Below are 20,361 nucleotides of genomic sequence, written 5' to 3'. Positions count from 1 at the left end.
AATGTCAAGTTGCAGTTAACTGCTTTACCAAAAGTTTGCAAAGCTACCTTTTAAAACTAATGAGGAATTCCTTGTAAGGTCTTCACTTGAACCCTTGCTGCCTTTTTGCTTCTCAAAACATTTAAGAAAGAGGGACTAGGGGTGGAAGATGGAGGTAAAACTAATAGTGATGCAGTAATACATTTTCTCCCAGCTGGGAAGGCTGCCTGGTGAATCTTTCAGCAATATAGGAACATTGGCAAAAGTCCTTCCTATCCCCTGAGAGAGTCATCTGGATTACATCCTCTCTAGCAGTCGGATTAAACCACTTGTAAAGAAAGAGATCCCTTTTCACTAGTTTTATTTATTTATTTAAAGAAAACAACTATAGAACTAGCCCCATAAAAAAAGAACATTTGTGTGGGTTTCTCAAGACCCAGGCTGAACTTCACAAGTTCTTCAGCAAGAGTAACTGGTTTGGTTTATATTTCCAATGTGTTGCAAGAGTCCTACTTATCCATGGGTCTGATCACGACATTCCTGTGGGGTGAAATTACAATAGGGTGACAGCACTGATAATTTTGCAAGTACGAGGACAGGAAGAGGGGGCCCAACACGTACAGACAGAAATCTGTGGTCTCCCAAAAAGTTCTTTAGTTGAACACACTGAAAGGGTCTTAGCTGTAATCAATATTACCCCAGCACAAGAATTTTGAAGAAAGATGCTAAACCAAGTAAGTAAATCACTACACTGTAGATTTCTTCAACACTTATCCATTAACAATATCAAGGGAAAGGTTTTTTTCCACCTCTGTAACTCCAACTGAAAAGCGATGATTTTGGCTACAGTTTAAGCACACCTTTGAGTAGGCTTTGGGACATCTGTAACCATGGAAGACAGAAGTTTATTGCTCCTGCTCTGGTCTTAATGTTGGCTTTCACAGGGCCTGTGGGAGATCCTCTGACAGCAAGCAGGTTTGAAAGCAGCTGTGATTACAGTCACTCTGAGGCTGCCAAATATTGCATGTGGGGTGAGACAATGCCCCATTCAAATTTTCAGCATGTTTTCTGCCACCAGGGGTTTTATATTTTGATAAAGAAAAAGCACAGGATTAAGACATCAGACAGTACGAGCATGGCGGGAGGGAGAATGTCAAGAAAAAAACCAACCCAAGGTTGTTTCAGCAGCAGCATGGTATGAACCAAGGGCATATATACTAAACAGCCATATGAAATGATACAAGACATTTCAGGTACAAAAAATAGTCCAGTTATGGTGATGGCTGGGAACCTAATAGTAATAGAGGGATCCAAATTTGCAGAGTATTTTAATTCTGAGTTTTACAGCAAACTTTCCAGAGAAGTTCAAACACCCACCCTTTCCAAACGGACTTTTCACATCATTGCCTTCTCTGGTAGCTACATCACTGCACACCCTCTCTGCCAGCATGCCATTCACAGCTACTAGTGCTTTGAAAGAAATGTACTATCTCACACCAAGACTGTCCACTCAACAACCTCTCCAGATCTGACACACATCACTTACAACAGAGCCATCGGGGCACTTTGAAATCAGCTCAGCCCTTTGCTCTCCAGAGATATTTGTATACTACATTTGGCACAGTTCTGAGTATATGCAAACCATCTTCCCCACCACTCTAGACTGTATCCTGACATTTGATTAATTCATAACACAACCGTCTGTTTCATTAATCTCTTCTGTCATTATTTTACAGTCATCACATATCTGCATGTCAGATAATTCAACACTTTCCTATGAGTTCCTCGTGGACTTTTCTCCAAAATTATTTCCTCTCATTTGAGCACATTCCATTTGCTCATATTGAGTGGGTCAGTGAAATATTTTACATCAGTGTCAATGAGTTAACAGAGGATGTTCAAATGGAAGGGTAGTTGTTTTGATTTGCTGCTCATTTATCAAGACTGCATTTTGTTTGTCAAAGGATGCTGAGTCAGTTTGGAAGTCCTGAAATAGTATTGCACATGCAAAATGTTACAAGAACAAACTGGTCCCTGTTGTTTAGTATTATTTTAGTTTACCTTAAAGTTTTAGGAAGGAATTTATGGTAATTTATGAGAAATTAGTTGCAAGAATGAACACTATCAAGACAATGAATGAATCCAAAGATTCTATACTGAAAATTAGGTTGTAGGACCCAGTTTTAGATGAACTCTAAGTCCATGTCAGATCCATTAAATCCTTTACTTTGTTCTCAGATGTTAGTTACCCAGCAGTCTATTATCAAAACAATTGTATTTTAAGTCCTGCAGAGGTACAGACAAAAGCAGAAAGGAGGAAGACATGCCTCACTCAGTTCCAGCAAAGGCTGCTTTGGATGACAAGTTCTCATTCCATGTAACCACAAACTTTTATCATCGTAATTTTTTCAATGAACTTGTGAAATGCACAGGAAAAATTCTGCATTCCCCATAGAAGTCAAGCTTGCCTGCTTGACAAAGTAACCTGAGAAGAGGAATAACAGCTTATAAAGCCACAGAATCACCTCATCTCCTCCATGGAAAAAAAAACTTTAGCACTGTTTGCTCATCATACACAATTCACTAAGCCTAATAGAGCTTGAGGACTTTGTGCAGGTGAAGAATTTGTTATGATGGGTTTTGGAAGCAGGTAAAAGGGAGCTGTGTTCTTATGTTTTGTTGGAATAGTACAGCAACTATTCTCCCCCAAAACAGAGCGTACTTCTTGTATTTGCCACAGTGCACAAAGCTGGATTTTTCAATTGCCAAGTCAGTAATCTTAAACTATGGGTTTAGTGCATTCCTAATGATTTTTAAATAAGCAGAACACATATGTTTCAGGAAACAAGGCCTCCTTCCTCTGAGAAAAGGAGAAATTCATCTTTGGCCAAGGCCTAGCCTCTACTCTGTCTGCCCACACTCACGTATTAGGCTTCAGCCCTCGTACAGCTGACTACATTTTTACCTTAACACTATTCTACCCTACCTTTGCTATAAATTTAGAAGCATGCATAAAATGGATAAGACTACTTAACTCAGAGAGAAAGCTCTTTGCTCATAATTGCATCTCTCAGTATCTCCTCCACTATCAGTATAATATACTGGATCATAATGAATTAGAGTACCTTGAAGTAAAGGGACTGGAGGCTATATTCAAGATGTTATATATTCTTGTCTCAAATTATCATACCCTGTTTCTTAAACAATGAATATAGTGCGTGACCAGCTAATTAAAAAAGATGTATTATAAACGCAAATACACTTTAAATAAAAATAAAATAAAATACTAAAGCTAAAGTTTAACCATGCTACCTAAACATGTCTTTAATATAATCTTTATCTGGAACAACAATGAACATGGATAGTCTTTCATTTTTTACTATTTGTTTGGCAAAATCCTTCATTCTTTTACCTTAGTCATGAATGCTTTTGACAACAGATACTTGGCTGAGAAGCTGGAAATCAAACTCTACATACTGCTGTAAGAGATAAGAGACAAGATCTTAATCTATCAACAAAAGAGGATTCCAGCTTTACTGTGCAATAGCGGACCTGCCTCTGAGATCACATCTCATCCTTTGTGCTCGTCACTGTATTGTAGTGTTTCAGGACCGTGCATTCCCTCCTGAAGCCAAATTGTCTACAGACGAAACAGAACTGTAGTCTGTAAAGTAAAACCAGCAGAGATCTCGGTCCTTTGTCTTTCAGTATAATAGAAGCATCCACTTAAGTCATCAAGACAGACCTTGCTTTTCCTCTACCGTTAAAAGGTTGCACTCTACTTGGTGGTTAGGTTGCAACCACCCATTTGAGCACACACATAGGAAAGTGAGTAAGAAGCTAGAGGAATCCCAGATCAGATTTCTAATGTTGCCAAATAAAGTTGTATTTTCTACTGGTCAACTTGACATGAAAGCAGAAAGAACAAAACAGTCATCCACCTTATACGTCAAATAAGAATTCTGCTGGTCAAATTACTGCTTTTCTTCTAATTCCATTTCCAAAGTTGTTCCCAGAATTTATCCTGTTGCACAAAAGTGAGCGAGCAGATTTTGTAATGATTGCCACTGATAGACAGTCAAGAAGCTGCTTCTTGCCATATTCAGAATGTTAGTTCTCTAGTGTTTGCAAGCATTTTTTTAAAAAGTGGTTAAAATACCAACATTTTTGTCACTGAAGCAATCAGATCTAAGTACAGATGAAAAGCAAAATCTCCATGATGTGCCAGGATTGCTGTTAAAACAGCTGAATTTTAGAAGCCCTGAACACTCAAAGATCTGCTGAACTCGGGGGCAGAAACAGCGATGCCTGTCTGTGCTTCCCCCTTCAGGCAAGTGGCGAAGAAATCTTTCTAAGCACCTTTCATGACTACCCCAGGTTTACCAGCGACAGCAAATGGTCTCCGATGCACAAGTGTCCACAGTCATCCCAAGATCAGGTGGCTATGTAATAAATTCAAAGTTCATTACTACTGCCCACTGATGTTTAACTTCATTAGCAAAACACTGGCTGAGGCACCCGTCACAGCAACATATGCCTGAAAAAAGCTCTTGAAGTAGTAGTAAAGCACGTGTTTAACATTCATTTCATGGCAGTCTTCACTTTTTTTGCATAGCAAGATACATTACAGCTGGCCACTCTTCTCTCTCTAATATTTAGGGTGCCTAACAATCTTTGTTCGTAACGTGTTTTTCTAGCAAGGTCTCCAGTTGGTCTTAGATCTAATTATAGCTTCATGTAGAGGTTCATACATGAAAGCAATACATCTCCCAGGTCTGACAATAAGTAAAATGTGTTATTTCAGAAGGCGCAAGAACACCCAGGCAGGTATGCACACTATACAGAAAAGCAACATAACCTTTATTTATTCTTTGCTATAATCTGAGAGTGAAAGTGCTCTAATTCTGTCTAGAAATCACAGGGACTTAATACCTTCTTCAGAAATTAAAAACAAGTCAATTCATAACTATGGAGCCACAATCAGCACTTTCATAACAACTTTGCTTGAACTTTGCAGTTACTCCTGACATCTTTAGTTCACTTTTCCCTTGATATATAATACGTACTTCTGTTTCAGCCTGTCATGCTGTGTTGGCTCTCCGAGTCTTGTATATATTGTATACTGCCAGCTATGAAGTCATGCTAAGATTGCAAAATACATCAAAGCAAGGACATTCAAAATTTCCTCAGGCATTCTCATCTCATTTCCTCCTTCTCTGCCTTAGCTGCAGTTTATGTTGCAGTAAATTCAGGCATGAGCCTGAGATTCTGGTAATCCATCAAAAGAATAAGATGCAGACTTTAAAGACATTTTTCAGAAATACTGTTAGTGGGTGAACCTCAAAGGCATTGCTGAAAACACCCAGTATATTCACTAAACCTCAAGTCTTTGTGACAGTCGTTTTGGAATCAGCTGGCATCTTGCTTTTTCTTCTCCCAAGTAATACGAAATATTTCATGTTTTTGGAAATTAAAATGCAGTTTTAGCGGTGGTTTTGTTTGGTTGGGTTTTTTTAAACTCAGATGAAACTCCAAGTGGCTACATCTGCCTTGGTTAACATTACTTGTGACATACATTTCTTGTGAAACTTGGATATGAGTAGATATGCCAATACAGTTAAGAGTAATTTTCAGAATTGGTAACACCTCAACATTTAGGTTACTACTTCAACTTTTTTCACTTACAGGTCATACGCTACTAAAGCGGATCTTTAGATCATACCACTGAACAGCCCAAGCAAGAGCTGTGGTTAAAGCTCTCCACCCACCACTGTTAAATACTGTATTAATTTTTAAACCTGTCTTGTTATCAGCATAAAGAAAAAAATATTCGCAATGATGATGATAATTTTTTTTTGACAGTTAACATTTAAGCTGACATCAAGTTGCTTTCAATTGCATTATAAATTGCATGGATTTTCCTAACTAATCAGCTTGTCTTAGTATCAGAGGAAGATGAGAGGTCCCAGAGATCTGGTATTTACAGTAGAGTTCACCTATGTGCTCCTACTTGATCAGTTTGCTGAAATAGCATTGTTCATTGTTTCTACAGTAACTCCAAACAGCCCTCCCTCACAGCCTGCTATCCTTTTCTTCTAGAAGCTACTCAATAGCAGCTTGGATACTTCAAAATCTGTTGCATTTCCTTTCTTTCTAATGGAGTGGATCTATTCCATGAGCACACAAATCCATCAAGAAAGCACACCTGTGGCTGGGACACAGTCTATGCAAATTAACAGGGTTGATCAGCACCAAAGCTTTGACTATTCTGATTTTGACCTCACTATTGTCACAAGCAAGGTTTCGTCCAGCTCACGTGCAATGACATGAAGAGTTTGCTAGTGGCAATGACCAAGAATCTAGTGGAAGCTCAGGAATTATTTCTGTCATATAGCAACCCAACTCTCGTCTGGCTTTTAGATAAATCGAGCAGTAACTCACTATTCCATTGCTGCTCATAACTCTGCGATACAAGACAATGATACTGGGAGACCTCATCCATTTGTTCTTTTGAGGTTTTCAGATGAAAGAGACATTAAAATACTAAGACATATCTGTACTTATGCTGTGCGCTGGCAAACTGATTCCTATTTCAACCTAGCTAAATGACCACCAGCTATATTGGATGCTGCTTTCTACCGCCTGCAACTTCCCTGATCAGTTTCCTACACTAAATGTTGGTTCGTTGGCTGATACTGCTTTCACTCATTGCTGAACCAACAAACACCAGTTAAAGCCATCTCATTTACTTACTAGAACAAGTAAAATGAAACTGAAGAGCATTTTTTATTCTGATAAAAATCCAATTAATTGTGTTCATTATGAACCCATCATTGTACACCAGAGTTACTAGAAAAAGCTTACGGACAAGTTTCCCCAAGAAGGCATTGGCAGACAGCCCAATGTATCCATGCTAAGAGCATACTCCCACAACACTACTCCATTGCTTTAAAAATATATATGCAGTTACTCAAGATATTTCAGGTTAGCAGCCATACTGGTAAGACAATTTTATACTGCATCTGGCATAGTTTAAAGGCTCATTTTATATTTAAAATTCAGTGACTTAAAAGAAAGAGTGCAACAGTGGCCAAACTTTCATCGACCTAATTGCTCATCAAATTTAAGAATGACAAGCCTCTTTTTCTTGCAATTATATTAAATTTTTCAGGAACTCAGCATGTAAGTTACTGGGGGTGGGGATTGGCTGGTTTAATGATTCCACAAATAAAATACAAAAGGAAGAACTGTGTATGGGTTTTGGGATTTTTGTTTTCCTCTAAATTATTATTAAACTAATGTAATTTGTGGTCTTTATAAAGAGATTAAGTTGATGGAACGATTACCCACACTCCCATTCAGATAGGCTAACACTTCTGCTGATGCATTTTTGTCTGACAGGACTTTCCAAGAAATCATCAAGACAAAATGCAAGTACAATTAATATTTCATTTTTCTCAATATTATTGTCTTCTCTGTCTTTCTGTTCCCCAAGGAACCAGATGGTCAGAAGTGTTTCCAGGGCTCTGTACACAGCTCCAAGATACCCTCATGCATCATGGCAAACACCAAGCTCTCAAGGTTGACTGTTGGTCTCTACAACCCACTTAATTGGAGGATTCTTGTCACTATCCTTCCAGGTGGTCAAAACGATCAGATAATATTCTCTTCAAAAATATTAATCTACCACATATCAAAAACCAAAGCACTCTGGAGCCAGTCTAGCCAGCAGCAAATCACTGTTCCCCTCCTACGCCTCTTGTTCATGGCAGTATCAGCTCTAAAGCACTCGGTCTCACATTGCACTCGGGAGGCTGTTGCAGTCCTACTCCGCTTCCCAGCTATATGGACCCCTGTTCTTTAGTAAATCCAGAATTTACAACAATCCTAGGTCTCCCTTGTTCAGCAACTGACTGCATCGGTTCTCTGTAGCAAGAGGGGACAGATCTTTTGTTTGCTTTCCAAGAGTAACACTGTACCTCGCCCATTCTTAGGGCATTTCTCAACATGTCCTAAAGCAGTTTATCACATTATGCATTGATCACTTTCCTAATTTCCTATAAAAAGCCAACATCCCGTTTTAATTCTGCAATACAAACAAAGGTACGGGCATTTCAGAAGAGCATGAGGGGCTGGGGGGTTGTTTTTTTTTTTTACTTTCTTCTTCTCCCCTTGCACCAACTTTTATTTAATAAGATAGACAGATTTCTTATGAGTTCTCCTGCATATATTTAGAAATGAAAAAATCTAATAGAATTTGTTACTCTAAAAGACAGAAGAGCATAAGGAAAATGCTGTTGTACAGTCCACTGGAATGCAGAAGAGTCTTTGCAGAGTTGGGACAAATGTTATAAGCTCCAGCTTTTCTGAATACTAAAGTCATGTTAACTTTTCCCATTATTTTTTCCCTCTCTAAACACCAACCTATTTGGATAGCTATACAACAACTTAAAAACAACGTAAAACAATGTCAAATGGAGAACAAAGACAATCCAGTTAACAGCAGATTTCGACATGTTTTTCCAGCATTCTTTAAGCCAATTTAGAGAGCCACTGAAGTTCTTTGAACTATTCATGGAGCAGGGAACAGCATGAAGCAAGCATCAGCAAAGAGCTCACAGACAACTATCCCTGATTTGAGCTACTCTACTTCTGCATACCTAAGCTAGTAACAGCAGCAACAATTTCCAACAACTACCCTGCCATACAAAGCACTTAACACCAAAAAGGCACAAGAAGAAATACATTCTCTACCATTTTAAAAAGGCCGTAAGTCACCCTAAATCCCAATTTGTGAATAATGACAATAAAAAAATAACTGCTACAGTTCAATGCATTGTAACATGCAAATGCTTACTTTGTAAAGGACAAAGGCAGCCAAAGCAATAATCTAGCAGCATGTTCTTTGTGGAGATTCAGAAGGAATATGTTCTCTACCGATAAAGGTATCCTTCAGCTTGTATCCTAACCATGAACTAACTGTATAGCTGTCTCCTTCATAAAAGATCAGAATACATTTTTGGTTTTACTATGAAGAAGCCTCCAATACAAGCAAAATCACCTTCTATTGATATGTGTTTAACCACTGAGCTAAACCGTCCCTTCTTCCACAAGTGCCAGCAGTAGGATTGTTTGATGTGTCTCACCAGTCAAAAGCATCTAGAGCAAAACTTGGGGTTGGAGGGGAAAAGAGAAGAGGAAGAACAGTTTTTGGAAGTTAGTACAAAATCCATATGCAGAGAGGATAGGCAGTCAAGAATTACCTTCGGTAAATACACTTTAATAAATACTTGAGAACCAGGAAATTACAGGGCCTATGATTTTATCGTATCTGCGCCTTCTCTGAAGCCTTGGAAGGAGCCAATTTTGTGATGCTTTTTACTTTTCAATTGCAAAAGTCCCTGATGGTGTCAGTTTTGCACATGCCTCATGTCTATTGCCAGAGATTTTTTTTTTTTTTTAAAAAACAGCAGGTAGAATTACCCTGAAACCAATTAAAAAACTGAAGACGACACTGCTTCAGTGGCACAAACTGAGGACTAAAGCTCATAAGCTGTCCTCAATGCTACAAAAAAAAGGGAAGTGCCCAATAGAAAAGAATGCATTCTTGCAACTTTGATTCTCGTTTCAAAGAAATTGAGTGTGATTAAGCACCAATTCACAGGCAGAAGGTTCCTGTAAATAACTATGAGCCCCTACCACCTCAATTCTAAGACTACTTGCTTGCAATCGCAGTCTAAAACCAAAATGAAGAATGCAGAATACACCCGGGGGGGGGGGGGGGGGGGGGGGGGAGCATTACCGTAAGTTGGCAGATGAAAAACTCTCTAATACTCAATTTGGAGTTTTAGAAAGCAGGCATTCTTTATTGCGGCACCGGGTGCACAGGGTATCACTCCACCTAGTGTGCGCGCCGGACTGCTCAACTATGGGAGTTATGTACAATCAGAATATACATATTCATTAAATTTCTAAGAAATGATTAGCATATTCATGTTATTTCTTGGAACTCATTAACATATGCAAAAGTCTTTAACGCATGCGCTCTTATGTTCATTGGTGGTCTTCCAGGGTCCTCTGGTGGTCGTCGATAGTCTTCCTCACTGTGTCCGCTAATTGAACTCAGTCTTTTCACCTAGTTGCAGTAGCTGATTTCAGCATAACTTCCTTATCCATTCCACCCCTGTACACACAGCTTCAAGGATTCCTTTTATCTATGGAATGTCCAGTCTGCAGAACATTTAGTTACTTCACTTCGACAAAGAAAACCGTATGTCTCCTTAGTATTTCGGTATCAGGGGGAATCAAAGTCTGCAACAAAGCAAGACCGAAGACAACATAATAAGTTTGAAATCTCATAGAAATTCTTACATACAAAATCAAATGGTATCATAGTCTACTTGAAATTGAGAAATACTTCTACAAACTGAAGTCCCAAGAATATGTCAAAATATAAATATTTTAATGACTTTTTTTGGGGGAAGGATGCATAGATCAATCACTGCTACAGGTTTAAAAAATGGCTTCACCACTTGCAGGCTGACAATCCAAAACTTGTACCAAAAGTAAGGCCACTCCCAGGCATGCACAAATAGTGAAGTCACTTCCAAAAATAAAGTGAAAAAGTAGAGTTTATTAAAAAAGAAAAAAAAAAACCCAAATGACAAAACCCAAACAGGCAGGGATTCTTATTTGTCTTAAAGTTTGAGTTCAGGTTCACGTTTTCGAAGGACTTTTTCCTCCATTTATTCTTTATTCCTTTTATTTATTATTTATTTATTTATTTATTATGACAAGGGATTTGTCATAATTGGGCCATATTGATCTGTGGTAATTGAGAACTCAGTCACACTAAGCAAGAAAGAGTTGCTTAAATGTAGGCTCAAACTTGAATCTTGTTAGAAAGGTGAAGGGAAACACGGTCACATTAGTACAAGCCAAGAACAAATAAGCTTTCAAGAAGACAGCTGTTTTCCTAACTAGGTGCAAGTGGCTTGTCATTGCTGAGAACCAGAGAACAGTCCTTGGTCTGCTCTACTGGCACCACAGACAAAGCCTCTGTGCACAGGCTCTGGCTGGAGGCTACCAGCAGTTGCATAAGGCACTAGGGGTCCCAGCACAAGAGGAGGGCTGCGCTACCAGCAAGGTGGGGTGATGGGGAGGAAGGAAGCAGGACTATCTGTATCTCAGGCACATGTGGGATCCAGCAAGCTTTTAAGGACTGAATTTAGATGGCATGCGATAAACAAGGGGAATACAGGGCAAAGATCCAACAGTCATTGATATCAACTCTAACAGGTAGATGAAGCAATGGAAAGATGTTAAATATGACTATTACCTAAAAAGATTTTTTCACACACCTCCAGAAGAGCCTTATGGGGTTCCAAGTGGACGAACAAGGTCTCCAGAAGAGACGAATTGCCCAACAACCCTGTGACTGGCAAACAAGTTTTTGCCCAGTCACTTCTTCCTGAAGCCATACTGCAAGCGATCTATGGACTTTATGAAATCTTTCTCTGCGGTCATGCACAAAAAGTAAAAGCCAGGAAGTCTCCTGGTTCTTGAGGTTGAATTTCCTACAACATGTACACGAATATTCATACAGATCTCATGGATGAATGATGCTAGGCTAGAAATATATATTAAAGAAGTTAGTTTTGATTCTAATCAATAGAATTCAAATATTTAATGACTTTTTGATTGGTGAGGGCCATAGTGTCTCATTCTTCACATTTTTTCTCCTCGATCAGTACTGGCTTTATTATCACTGCTCATTTGTTGCTTGAAAAAAAACAGATGAAGATGAAATTGATTTCTGGAAACTTGTCAGAGAAAGTTATTTAAGTCCCACATTTCATTAAATTAATAGCACTGGACAATTAGGTTACACCTGTCCCTCAGCATCAAGAGCTAATCAAGCAATATATCTTAGAATTGGCACTAAAGATATCCCTGAAAGAGACAGGAACAGAAAATAGCATAAGTTTTTAAATCATACAAAAACAAGTGGAAGAAAGAAAAAACAAAACAATTTCCACAATTACAACATCATTGGATGCATATAGCAAAAGAAATGAATGTCTGGGTTTTAACGGCATTTCTACTTCACTGGGTGGCCATCACATGCTGTACCCTGTAGCAACACAAAGTGTAAAGTTCATAATATGTAGTATTGTATTCTATATACATAGAATAGTTCATAGTATATAGTACAGTATTCTCTATATATATTAGTATATAGAATAACTAGTATTTCACTATTAACCTGTGTTCTGAGCCTAGGTTTGCATTCAGATTAATCCAGCTCTTATTTATTTACTATTCAGTACAAGCATGTCTCCTTTCATGATCAATTTTGGTGAGTCATGCTGTATTCAAATGAAAACTTGAACTGTATTAGTTAAGATAACAGAAAACCCCATAACGATGAGTCTTAGGAAAATTAGGGTAAAATAGAAACATAAAACCAAATGGTAGGGTAAAAAGCTTCTAAATAAGTCCAAACACCTTGCTGTGTGATATTACTTTAGCAGGGTTACTCCTGATCAAGAGCTGTACATGGAAAACTTCTGAGAAGAATGTTGTTACTTCTGAAAGTAGCATTGAAGACACCAGCAAACTGGATTTTGCACCTATGCATTGCACTTCTCTAGCGTCCTTCATTTAGAAAGCTTCAAAGCATTCCCCAAGATTATCTGAATTTTCTTCACGTTTCCTCAGGTCTACACCATATAGCCATTGCTTCTGACCTAAAAAGCAATACTTCTGGTGGCGAAACATGGCAACTTTTTAACCAGTATGCAGCAGCAACCTTATACAGCCAATTACAACAGGAAAAAGATAGTAGACTATTAACGCAAATCACAGTTCAGCTGGGTGAATAAGAGCAGGAATTTTGTCTCTCAAGCAACCTAGTTCTCCTCTTACAAGGAAAGAGCTGTACAGGGCCTGGAGTGGGAATTGACTCAGTGGCTAGCAGCTCTACTGCAAAGACTCTGGGGTCCTGGTGGACAGGAGGCTAAACATTAGTGACCCATGTGACCTGGCAACAATGAAGGCTAAAGCATATGCAGCTGTACCAACCAGAGCATCACCAATTTTTTAGGGAAATTATTATGCTTCCTTAATTAAGGAACTTTAGACCGGCTCTGAATTCAGTGTTGGGCAACCTCCTAAGGTCCCTTCCAACCTGACTGATTTTTATTAGCGTCACCAGATTCCCAGGATCACGATGGTTATGACAGAGACCACTTCTAGCAGTGCAGCATCTCCCAAAATAAAAAGAATCTGCTTCCGCAAACTATTGTGTCCCAGGAGGTTTCATGTCCAAGATCTAACCTCACCTGGCCCTACCTTGTTTTGAGATCAGACAAGATCTCTATATTAACATTAGGTATGTTTCTAAAGAAACCTATCACACTAGCCAAGTCAGTCAGTCTTAACAAAATCCATGCGAGCATATTTGAAAGATTACATGTATGATTCACTCATTTAATGCAATTACTATGATGTTTTTATTGGAAAACTCTTGCATTCCTCAGATTCTCGGTGCTATTCCTTGCGAAGAGACCTACAGGCATGGAACATTGTTTCTTTTGTTTCACATCACCAAAATGAGTACAATCAACCCACTGAGATTTCAAGACATTTATCAAGAGTCAAGCCAGGGCTATACAAGTTGTCTGGTAAAAAGCAACAGTCACTATGTTTATCATACATTTGATAGGGGAAAAAAAAAAAGAAGGAAAAAAAAAAAGGTAATACCTCCACCGCAGCAGGGCAGGGGGAGCAGAATGTGGAGGGAAAATGACACTCAAATATTTAATAGCAGTTCAAAAATTTGTTGAGTGTGATTAGTACATTCCAGGTAATAGATTAAAATGACTTCATACTTCAGGCATCTCAGAATGTTTAAAGGATTACAATAGGTAAGTATTACTTTAAGGAAGCACCACATGGGATCACTTATTATGAAATCAGACCTCAAATTAAACACATGGAAAAGAGAAATGCTTTGGTAATTTACTCTGCGCCTACCTCTAAAACTCCCTGTTTCATCTTCTGCGCTGCCTGCTCGGTTCTGTGTCAAATTGTCTCCTAATGTGCTCATAAGTTCTGCCTGTCTCTTGTTACTGCACAGGCGTGTGCCAGGCAGCAAGCCAGCTGGAGGCATACGTCTTGATGGCTAACTGATACCAGCTGATTCTCTGCCTCCTATAGTTAGTGTGATCCACTGAGGCAGCAGAACCACACTTCATGTCCATACTCTAATCATGAGTACACCTGCCTTACACCAGTGTCAGGCACTGGTCTTCAAGCTGGTGCAATTTCATCCGGAATAAGGACTGTTTCAATAGTTGGACTAATTCACTCCAACCTGAAGTTTTCCATATAAACTTCTCTTTTTCCTTTAAACTAGGTGAAATTCTTTCTTCCTCATGAGAAGATGCCAAAAAATAAAACTACTTATGGGGCTGACTTATTTGCATAAATTCAAAATGAACTGAATATAGGAGTTAAAAAAATACAGTACTTTAACCATTTCCCATTCATACATGGCATTTTAAGATCGGCGTGAACAGACGAGGAGGAACTCTTCGAAAAGCACTAACCTCCACACACACCTGTACAAGTTCCTTTCTGGTTTTGAGCTCCATCACCTCCATCTCCCCAGATGCCCATGACGGACTGAGACCCATAAGGACTACAGTGGCTGGCATTAACTACTTTCCTCTAAACAACTCGGCCACATCACCACCAGCTTCCTCTTCCCTACACATCAGCAGATACAAAACACACTGCAGAGTTGCATATACTTGTGACCACAAAGACCTCTCCACTCAGTACCTCCAGGACTGTATTCATCTCTGGGTTACTTAGACTCAAGGCGAGGCATTTAACTATATTGGGAAGGTTACCTGACAGTCTACATACCAAAACACTTGTATGACTTAAAGCCTCACAGCACATGCAACTTACCTCAGAGCTGTAGAGCATGAGGAATAAATCACTGTTCCTCGTGCAAACCTAAACCTGTCTCTCTGCCAGGTCTCAGTTTAATATTTTGGCAGCCAGGCTTTCGGATAAAATAGCCTTTCCACAAAGCATCAAACTCGCTGTTTCTTTTGCCTTTCCCCTCCTCCAGCTTTCCCCCAGAAGGCTGGCCACATATACATTGGATCCGGATCCAAGTGTCTTGCATGTCTCCATAGCAGCCCAACTGAAAGTTGAATTGACAATTGCTTCCCCAGAAAGCTCACAAGTTAGGACAAATCTCTAGAGACTGAAGATATTTGGTAGCAATCGGAGAATGGATGAATTTCTTAGACATACATAGAAACAGCTTCATTGAAATGCTCCCAAGCCTAGATGAGAACTAGCTTTGCTAATCAGATTTAGAACCTCAGACACTCCTGAAAAAGGCAGCAAGCCCTCTAAATCCCAACTCATCCAACAGAGGAGCAAAAGGGCACAGACACCTTAAGATAAACAGGAACAAACGCTTCCTCCACAGACAAGTACCAGGAAATACTGAGATAACTATGGGGATACAGAGCTGCCCAGAGCCTTTTGTGCACCTATAAGCAGGGAACAGGTTATCATCTGCATATCCTCCACTTAACCTATCAAGCACCACCACTTCTCCACCATCCCAATCCATCTCCTCTTTTTCCCCAGCCTACATTTGGAAAACTCCTTCTTTCTGTACCTTAATAATTCATTCCCACACCTCAACACTCACTTCACTTCAGCAGCCACCCACCTCTGTTATTCAATGCAGAAAACCAGAGGCTGCTGCTCATCAGAAGTCAGCTTCTCTTTTAGTTTTGCAGTGTAAAGGAATTAAAATAACTACCTGTAAATCAACAACTACTGCGCTTCTTTAGAGAAAAAAAATCCCACTCAGAGCAGGCCTACACTCACCCACACACATCCTCAAATAAGGGAGCAAAGCCTTCCCATGGCATGCCAGCATCCATGCCAGCAGCTTACAGGTGCACCCCCTGTTCGGATGCCATCACCTGTGTAGCACAGGTGGTAGGAATCAAAGCCTAAACACCACTCTGCCACATTTTTGCTGGTTCAAAAAAAGATAACAGCATCATATCAACAATGCTTTACAGCTGTAATAAATGCCTCTGTGCATGTCTCAAAACAAACCACATATTTTCTTTCTATTTGTTTTATTTGTAAGAGTATTAACAAAATCGTTTATTTTAAAAGTGAAGAGAGGGGGGCCTTCCTCCCAGAGCTCTAAAACTCTCCAGCCTTTCCTTGAATCCTCTTGGTACATGATCTAAAGAAAAAAAAATGCAAGAAGGCTATAGTTTTCCTTGTGGGAATCAGGTTCCCTTCTCTGTCAAATTGTCTCTTCTATTTTCTCTCCACTGTTTGGTCTTAAGGATTTGCCCAAGAGAGCAAAGCTAATTAGCCCTCTTCTTCCTGCACTCTAATTCCTATCCAGCTTACTCGGTCTGAGCCACTTCCCTTATACTTTTCCATGCTTTCTGATGTGGAAAACTATGGTGAAGTAAGAATTTGACATTTCCTTAAAATACATGTTTTGTTGGCATTGATGCCTTTAACAACAGGGTGAAAATACTGCATTAGCTATAATATTCATTGCTGCTCTACGATCAATGTGAAAACACTGCCAAAGCAACAGCACTAGAGAAGGGGGTGAGCACCATGGAGCAGCACGTACCCGTTTCTCTGCAGGTCTCATCACGTTAAAGAGGCTGGGCACTTCTCCCTGCTTATATGTACACAGGTGCGCACACTGTGTTAAGCTTGATGGATTTTTCGCTGGAAATGGTCTCCTGGAGTGACTGAGAAGGGGCATCTTTAAGATGATTGGGAACAGTCAGTGTTTTACAGCTCCAAAAACAATGAATACAGGCTATCAGGAGTCAGCAGAGATATTTCCATTGGCAATCAGGAATGCCATTAATAACATTTTGAAAAGTACGAGTAGAATCCCATCTTCATTACCTCAGTAATCCTGGAAGGAGGAGAAGCCAGGAAACTTGTATGTTTAAAATTTCAGTTACATAATTTCCTTCATGTTTCACAAGAGACAATTCTGCCTGCCTTTTTCCATGTAGTATGACAGCCAAAGTTTTCCCATGCTTTTCATTCCAAGCTTGTTCTCTATTTTATACCTTCATTAGTACAAAACCTTTGTGGTTATATGTGGTTGTACACTACGGTCCATTGCACTGAACTATGTATTCTCACTTTTAAGACTACCATATGAAAAAAAGGTCATGGATCAGTTTTAAAATAAACTGTGGAGTGAGCTGTGGATACAGACACACAATACAGAGTTTGAATAGCAGGCATCCTATGCTTTGTTAGCAAAACTTCTCTTTAGTAGCAGTTCTGCTCCTTCAAACAAAAAACTGAGTTTGTGAAGTTACCTCTTAGCATCTACTTCTCTTACTATCTATATGTTTATCTCATTAATATATAGGTTATATGGTTGTACGTGCTTTCTGCTGTTTCTACTTTTTTTAAAAGATAAGTTTTTGATACATGATATAGTAGGAAACTTGGTGGAAAGTACCTGTGGTTAGGCTGAAAAACAACGGTGTTTGGACTGGCTTCATTTTTATGCAGAGCACCGTGGAAAGACACTCAGGAGCTGAAGTGTCTCAAGGCCCCTCTTCTCCACAGACTGAGCTCCTCTTGCACTGTTACTCCTTATATAAAAGGAATAGGTCTATATCTGAAATATAGCCACCTACAGAGGGAACAAGAGCAGCAGCTAGAATACAGCAATTCCTGATAGGAAAAAAGTGTTGGAGCAAAACCTTCTGTTTTAGTGGTTTGTACATGTTAAAGTTCAGCAAAATAGTGGATTTCATGCAGACATCTTTCAATTGTACTTGATAAACTGTTACATAGACCTTGACAGCATTCACAGTTATTTTGTCCTTCAAATTCTTTGATATTGACTCACACCTTTCTGCTTTACCTCATTTACTGTTTTCTACTATCACCGTGTCTTGCTCAACCAATGCCTAAATTGCCAATGGAGCTCAGGGTCTGTTTGCTTCTCCTGAGTATCCTTTTGTCCCACATATCAAGGACCCTATAAACTACATCAGTGTCCTTTAACAAGTAACCTGTTGCTCACCATCTCGGGGCTTGAAATTCTGAAATTTCACCTTTTATTTCAGCAGAACTGAAATGTGAGAGATGACTGTTGTCATGCCTGTACCGCTTCTTTGCCTCACTCTTGAGGAATCCTTTTATTCTGGGAGCAGAAACAGGAACTTGTTCAATTACAAGAAATTTCTCTACAATCAAATTAAATGCGAGTTTTCTACCACCACCAATATAAGTATTTACATTCTTTTAAAAACCACCGCTTCATAATGAGGTATGTCCATCCCATTAGTGGCTTCCAGTTGTCCCTGAATTATGGTTTGACCTAATGTATTTACGTGACTTTTTTTTTTTTTTTTTTTTTTTTTTTTAAAGCACTGCACCAGAACAGGATGTCCTACAAGAACTGGCAGTGAAACCTGTGATCATTAAAAATCCAGTACTACATTTTGCAACATTTTTGATGAATCACTGGATAAATATTTGGCCTGAGCATGATTTCTGCAAGCTTGAATTGACTTTTCTCACCCTATTTTCTTGTCCCTTGATGCTTTGATCTTGTGTAAAAGGAAGAATGGATCATAAAAACACTTAGATATTCTGGCTTCACAGAACATGTTTTTTCCATTTTGACAGTTTTTAATAAGGTTTCCGATTTCTTGAAGAACTGTAAAAAGAGAAACTGTGATTTCACAAAGAAAAAAGAAAAACAAAAGATATCCAAAAGAGTTATAAAAGAGATTTGAGGATATTCCAGTTAAAGTTCACCAAAACAAGTATCTCAAGATGTATGTTATGAAATGGATATAGGCTCTATAAAGAATAGCTATAATTGTACACTGAAAACGAAGACTTTTTATACTGTCATAAAATTACACTCAGTTAAAAAGATCTACAATGAATGCAGAAAGATTTGCTGAGGATGGGGAGGGAAAATATGAACTACATTAAACAGATATTAAATAAGATAAACCCAGAAATTAATTCTGAAGTTAGAAAAATGGAAAGACAGCTGAAACAGAGGGAAAGCCCTGTGCTGCTTACAAATTGTAGAACTGTTAGTTTTCTACTAATACCATTTTTATTCTTATTTTTCTCTGTAGAGTGCTAAAATTGTCACTAGCTTTTTTGCTGACTAAGCTATCAAAGACTATATAGCTGTATCACAAGTAAATTATCCATTGTGTGCTAGGAAGAAAACAACCAAGATGAGAAAAATAAACATCCACGATACATATTGAAATGTACATATACTTTTTTAAAAAAAACAAACTTCCCTACAGATATTCCAAATTTTCTGACTGCCAAGGTAATAGCTTTGATGAAGACTAGCAAGGCAGTGAAGAAAACGTAGTTTAAGGTTTCTTCCGTTCTTTCTTTTCTTACTGAGATACATTAAAAGGCACATTTCCGAACCAACATCTTATAAACTGCTCACACATTTGTACACTTTTCCATAATGTAATTTAATATAGCCAAACGACAATTATAGTCTCAGAAAAAGTTCATACCCAACACTTGCATGCACTCTTAGTTTTCAGTTTACCTTTGTCAAGAAGTTTTTAGTTTCTTAATGAAACAGTTTGGTCTTCAAGTTATGTCTGAGGGTCCTTCTTTGCAAAAGAATCTTTAGAAAGAAGAATCAGACACACACAGTGAGCTGTGTTTTTAAAAAAACAGCAAATTGTCTCTTGATACCTATGCATAACTAAAACATCGTGCATCTTAAAAGCTGTATAGATACAATCCCAAAATGAAAACCATCAGGATAACTGTTCATATCTAGCAACTGCTGACCCCCTGTCCTGGCAGGTGAGAATCCGTGGATTTCATAGCTGGAACTGTCTGTCAAGCAAGCCAGTAAGGCCAGCGCCTTTCCCCATTGCATATCTAACACGAAGTTTCTGTGATGTGAACCATTTCATTTGGGCCTCAACGTGCAACATCTAAAGTTGTTCCAATGAAGACCGAATGATCATTTGTAGCAAGGAGTAACTCAACCTCATAAATTGCATTAGTCTTGATGAGATACGAGGTAGAGATTGGAGGGGTCAGTAGAAGACAGAAGCAACTTAAATTTGCAGTGAGAGAAACACCAGTATTCATCAACACACAGAAGTCTCAGGACGTAAACAGCAATGCTTGATTTTGTTTAATGTTGACTGCAACTCTCAGATAAATAAAGTAGGAACATGGGAGAATTCCTTTCCTTGGGACCACCAACCAAAATTAAATCCCTGACCGGGAGTGATGGAACGAGAACTCAGTAAG

The 20,361-nt window shown here is 38.8% G+C and overlaps 1 long non-coding RNA gene across 1 annotated transcript; it reads right to left on the bottom strand.

Annotated features, from left to right (window-relative positions):
* Nucleotides 1-9,900: 9,900 nt before the first annotated feature.
* LOC143160099 (uncharacterized) lies at nt 9,901-18,760 on the bottom strand. The gene is made up of 4 exons (XR_012995323.1): nt 18,619-18,760; nt 17,546-17,722; nt 16,685-16,981; nt 9,901-10,290 (listed from the first exon to the last, which is right to left on the bottom strand). It is a non-coding gene; the product is annotated as an uncharacterized LOC143160099 (long non-coding RNA).
* Nucleotides 18,761-20,361: the final 1,601 nt, after the last annotated feature.

The sequence above is a fragment of the Aptenodytes patagonicus genome, chromosome 4, assembly GCF_965638725.1.
Source record: "Aptenodytes patagonicus chromosome 4, bAptPat1.pri.cur, whole genome shotgun sequence".
Classification (NCBI taxonomy): Eukaryota; Metazoa; Chordata; class Aves; order Sphenisciformes; family Spheniscidae; genus Aptenodytes; species Aptenodytes patagonicus.
The sequence above is the reverse complement of the archived record's forward strand: the minus strand, read 5'-3'. Positions and strand labels throughout refer to the sequence as shown.